Source organism: Salmo trutta, chromosome 29 (genome assembly GCF_901001165.1).
Source record: "Salmo trutta chromosome 29, fSalTru1.1, whole genome shotgun sequence".
Classification (NCBI taxonomy): Eukaryota; Metazoa; Chordata; class Actinopteri; order Salmoniformes; family Salmonidae; genus Salmo; species Salmo trutta.
The window spans coordinates 7,519,498-7,525,497 of NC_042985.1; the positions used below are offsets into that span (position 1 = coordinate 7,519,498).

Consider the following 6,000-nt stretch of genomic DNA (forward strand, 5'->3'; position numbering starts at 1 on the left):
ACTCTAACCTGCTCCTCTCCTCTGTTAGATATACTCTAACCTGCTCCTCTCTACTGTTAACTATACTCTAACCTGCTCCTCTCCTCTGTTAGATATACTCTAACCTGCTCCTCTCTACTGTTAACTATACTCTAACCTGCTCCTCTCTACTGTTAACTATACTCTAACCTGCTCCTCTCCTCTGTTAGATATACTCTAACCTGCTCCTCTCTACTGTTAACTATACTCTAACCTGCTCCTCTCCTCTGTTAACTATACTCTAACCTGCTCCTCTCCTCTGTTAGATATACTCTAACCTGCTCCTCTCCTCTGTTAACTATACTCTAACCTGCTCCTCTCCTCTGTTAGATATACTCTAACCTGCTCCTCTCCTCTGTTAACTATACTCTAACCTGCTCCTCTCCTCTGTTAGATATACTCTAACCTGCTCCTCTCTACTGTTAACTATACTCTAACCTGCTCCTCTCCTCTGTTAGATATACTCTAACCTGCTCCTCTCTACTGTTAACTATACTCTAACCTGCTCCTCTCCTCTGTTAGATATACTCTAACCTGCTCCTCTCTACTGTTAACTATACTCTAACCTGCTCCTCTCCTCTGTTAACTATACTCTAACCTGCTCCTCTCCTCTGTTAGATATACTCTAACCTGCTCCTCTCTACTGTTAACTATACTCTAACCTGCTCCTCTCTACTGTTAACTATACTCTAACCTGCTCCTCTCCTCTGTTAGATATACTCTAACCTGCTCCTCTCTACTGTTAACTATACTCTAACCTGCTCCTCTCCTCTGTTAACTATACTCTAACCTGCTCCTCTCCTCTGTTAGATATACTCTAACCTGCTCCTCTCCTCTGTTAACTATACTCTAACCTGCTCCTCTCCTCTGTTAGATATACTCTAACCTGCTCCTCTCCACTGTTAACTATACTCTAACCTGCTCCTCTCCTCTGTTAGATATACTCTAACCTGCTCCTCTCTACTGTTAACTATACTCTAACCTGCTCCTCTCCTCTGTTAGATATACTCTAACCTGCTCCTCTCTACTGTTAACTATACTCTAACCTGCTCCTCTCCTCTGTTAGATATACTCTAACCTGCTCCTCTCCTCTGTTAGATATACTCTAACCTGCTCCTCTCCTCTGTTAGATATACTCTAACCTGCTCCTCTCTACTGTTAACTATACTCTAACCTGCTCCTCTCCTCTGTTAGATATACTCTAACCTGCTCCTCTCCTCTGTTGTATATATTCTAACCTGCTCCTCTCCTCTGTTAGCTATACTCTAACCTGCTCCTCTCCTCTGTTAACTATACTCTAACCTGCTCCTCTCCAATGTGAGCTATCCTCTCTTTCATATAAAATAATTGCCCTTCCCATCACCCCTCTTCAAGTTACCATGTTAATTCCTCTCACCTGACTAGAATGACTTCATCAGTGTTATGGTGATGCTGGCAGCAGAGCAGACAGCTGTGTGTGTGTGTGTGTGTGTGTGTGTGTGTGTGTGTGTGTGTGTGTGTGTGTGTGTGTGTGTGTGTGTGTGTGTGTCTGTCATTTTGAAACATATCTTTGTTTTTAATGATTATCAATACTCTTCAGAATGTCAGTATTGCCATCTCTCTCGGTGTTTCTATTTGAGTTTTTCCACTGAGGTGTGTGGACCTGTGGAGAGATACTGTGACCCCTCTGCTCCTCACCTGGAGCCCCCTCCCACCCCCTCCCCCTGTCACTCACACACAGGATTACCCCTGACCCAGCGCTGTCAATCATTCGCCAGATTAAGCACTGACATCATCAAAGCGCTTTTGGCAGAGCAGAGGAATGCAAACAGGCACAGATGGACGTGGGCACCGTCACAAGAATTTCCAGTATAGGCAAGACTGTGTGTGTGTGTTTACAGCCCTGCTCATACTGTTTGCCTTGGATGTTGGCTACAGAAACCAGGCATAATATTATCACTTCTTAATGTAGTCTCTTAGGGCCCTAGATGTTACTCCTTCTTTGCTATATTTTGGTGTTTTCTGGCTTGACTGTCAGGGTCTTTTATTCTGGGGCAGAACAGCTTGGCTTTATGGTGGGACTCTGGTTGGTGGGTTTGGGCTGTGTTCTGGCACTGTTCCCCGACTCCCTATAGGAGTACTAAACAGCTTCTCTCTATAGGAGTACTAAACAGCTCCTCTCTATAGGAGTACTAAACAGCTCCTCTCTATAGGAGTACTAAACAGCTTCTCTCTATAGGAGTACTAAACAGCTTCTCTCTATAGGACTACTAAACAGCTCCTCCCTATAGGAGTACTAAACAGCTTCTCCCTATAGGAGTACTAAACAGCTTCTCTCTATAGGAGTACTAAACAGCTTCTCTCTATAGGAGTACTAAACAGCTCCTCCCTATAGGAGTACTAAACAGCTTCTCTCTATAGGAGTACTAAACAGCTTCTCTCTATAGGAGTACTAAACAGCTCCTCTCTATAGGAGTACTAAACAGCTTCTCTCTATAGGAGTACTAAACAGCTCCTCTCTATAGGAGTACTAAACAGCTTCTCTCTATAGGAGTACTAAACAGCTTCTCTCTATAGGAGTACTAAACAGCTCCTCTCTATAGGAGTACTAAACAGCTTCTCTCTATAGGAGTACTAAACAGCTTCTCTCTATAGGAGTACTAAACAGCTCCTCTCTATAGGAGTACTAAACAGCTTCTCTCTATAGGAGTACTAAACAGCTTCTCTCTATAGGAGTACTAAACAGCTTCTCTCTATAGGAGTACTAAACAGCTTCTCTCTATAGGAGTACTAAACAGCTTCTCTCTATAGGAGTACTAAACAGCTTCTCTCTATAGGAGTACTAAACAGCTTCTCTCTATAGGAGTACTAAACAGCTTCTCTCTATAGGAGTACTAAACAGCTTCTCTCTATAGGAGTACTAAACAGCTTCTCTCTATAGGAGTACTAAACAGCTTCTCTCTATAGGAGTACTAAACAGCTTCTCTCTATAGGAGTACTAAACAGCTTCTCTCTATAGGAGTACTAAACAGCTTCTCTCTATAGGAGTACTAAACAGCTTCTCTCTATAGGAGTACTAAACAGCTCCTCTCTATAGGAGTACTAAACAGCTCCTCTCTATAGGAGTACTAAACAGCTTCTCTCTATAGGAGTACTAAACAGCTTCTCTCTATAGGAGTACTAAACAGCTTCTCTCTATAGGAGTACTAAACAGCTCCTCTCTATAGGAGTACTAAACAGCTTCTCTCTATAGGAGTACTAAACAGCTCCTCTCTATAGGAGTACTAAACAGCTTCTCTCTATAGGAGTACTAAACAGCTCCTCTTTATAGGAGTACTAAACAGCTTCTCTCTATAGGAGTACTAAACAGCTCCTCTCTATAGGAGTACTAAACAGCTCCTCTCTATAGGAGTACTAAACAGCTCCTCTCTATAGGAGTACTAAACAGCTCCTCTCTATAGGAGTACTAAACAGCTTCTCTCTATAGGAGTACTAAACAGCTTCTCTCTATAGGAGTACTAAACAGCTTCTCTCTATAGGAGTACTAAACAGCTCCTCCCTATAGGAGTACTAAACAGCTTCTCTCTATAGGAGTACTAAACAGCTTCTCCCTATAGGAGTACTAAACAGCTTCTCTCTATAGGAGTACTAAACAGCTTCTCTCTATAGGAGTACTAAACAGCTTCTCTCTATAGGAGTACTAAACAGCTCCTCTCTATAGGAGTACTAAACAGCTTCTCTCTATAGGAGTACTAAACAGCTTCTCTCTATAGGAGTACTAAACAGCTTCTCTCTATAGGAGTACTAAACAGCTCCTCTTTATAGGAGTACTAAACAGCTTCTCTCTATAGGAGTACTAAACAGCTTCTCTCTATAGGAGTACTAAACAGCTTCTCTCTATAGGAGTACTAAACAGCTTCTCTCTATAGGAGTACTAAACAGCTCCTCTTTATAGGAGTACTAAACAGCTTCTCTCTATAGGAGTACTAAACAGCTTCTCTCTATAGGAGTACTAAACAGCTCCTCCCTATAGGAGTACTAAACAGCTTCTCTCTATAGGAGTACTAAACAGCTTCTCTCTATAGGAGTACTAAACAGCTTCTCTCTATAGGAGTACTAAACAGCTTCTCTCTATAGGAGTACTAAACAGCTTCTCCCTATAGGAGTACAAACAGCTTCTCTCTATAGGAGTACTAAACAGCTTCTCCCTATAGGAGTACTAAACAGCTTCTCCCTATTGGAGTACTAAACAGCTTCTCCCTATAGGAGTACTAAACAGCTTCTCTCTATAGGAGTACTAAACAGCTTCTCTCTATAGGAGTACTAAACAGCTCCTCTCTATAGGAGTACTAAACAGCTCCTCTTTATAGGAGTACTAAACAGCTTCTCTCTATAGGAGTACTAAACAGCTTCTCTCTATAGGAGTACTAAACAGCTCCTCCCTATAGGAGTACTAAACAGCTTCTCTCTATAGGAGTACTAAACAGCTTCTCTCTATAGGAGTACTAAACAGCTTCTCTCTATAGGAGTACTAAACAGCTTCTCTCTATAGGAGTACTAAACAGCTTCTCCCTATAGGAGTACTAAACAGCTTCTCTCTATAGGAGTACTAAACAGCTTCTCCCTATAGGAGTACTAAACAGCTTCTCCCTATAGGAGTACTAAACAGCTTCTCTCTATAGGAGTACTAAACAGCTTCTCTCTATAGGAGTACTAAACAGCTTCTCTCTATAGGAGTACTAAACAGCTTCTCTCTATAGGAGTACTAAACAGCTTCTCTCTATAGGAGTACTAAACAGCTTCTCTCTATAGGAGTACTAAACAGCTTCTCTCTATAGGAGTACTAAACAGCTTCTGGCATGTTACCATGGGTCCCTTCCCACTGGGGCCCAGGGGTCTGATGGACTGTGGTGGGATGTCTCTGACACACATACAAGCAGACAGGAAGTGAGTCAGGGATAAACGTGTGAGAGAATAGAAAAGGAGAAAGACAACAGGAATGAGTGATTGACTAAGTTGGTCAGGAAGAGGAGGAGAGAGAGGGAGCGGGAAGAGGACAGAAGAGTGTTACCCCTCCCTTGGGATTGTGCAAGGCCAACAGTGGAAACTCCCAGTAACAATGAGGTTTATTTATCTTAGATAGCACCAAAGCTGAAAAAGGCCCTAGATCACTGGACGAGGGGAGAGAAAGAGGCAGGGTAAGAGGGATGAGAGAATAGAGAAAAGCATGCTGGGACGTAAGGAAAAGCGAGAGACTGAGAAAAAGGGAAACACCAAAGCAGGGAGAAACGTTATTCTATAGTCTTAGGGTGTTTTGTGAGGGTGGGCAAGACTTTGAGGGTAACACTCTACCCCTCCGTCCACCACCCCTCCCCACGGCCCCCCTTGGCCGGCCAGCCTCGTTCTGGTGCCAAGAATGTGCCGGCGTTTCTGGGTGGCGGCCATATTGGAATCCTGTCTGACAGGTCCATTGTGCCCCTGTCAGATGGCCTCTGTGATTGGGCAGTTGTGTCCAATCACGTTTGGCGGCTGTGTTCCGATGGTCTGTGCTGGTGAGCAGACTCTCCTGTCCTGTTGGGCTGCTAGTGTCTGTAAACTCTGCACTGTTTTGTTTACTACCACACTGTGAGGGGTTTTATGTCTTCTCTACGGTCATAGACACATGCCCAATATTTTAGTTAATAATGCAATGATAATGTGTCATTTCAACAACATATGAGGCATGGAACTCCATGATAATTCCTTACATGCACTGTATATATCAAGACTCACAGAATCTTTCTGTCTCTCTCTGTCTCTCTGTGTTTCTCTCTCTCCTCTCTCTCCTCTCTCTCTCTCTCTGTCTCTGTGTTTCTCTCTCTCCTCTCTCTTCTCTCTCTGTCGCTCTCTGTCTCTCTCTGTCGCTCTCTGTCTCTCTCTGTCGCTCTCTGTCGCTCACTGTCGCTCACTGTCTCTCTCTGTCGCTCTCTGTCTCTCTCTGTCTCTCTCTGTCTCTCTCTGTCT

At 43.3% G+C, this 6,000-nt stretch overlaps 1 protein-coding gene across 1 annotated transcript in view; it reads left to right on the forward strand.

The window, feature by feature from the left end:
* Positions 1 to 6,000, forward strand: part of elp4 (elongator acetyltransferase complex subunit 4) — a 160,021-nt gene that overhangs the window by 28,801 nt on the left and 125,220 nt on the right. The gene's annotated exons all lie outside the window — the stretch shown is intronic.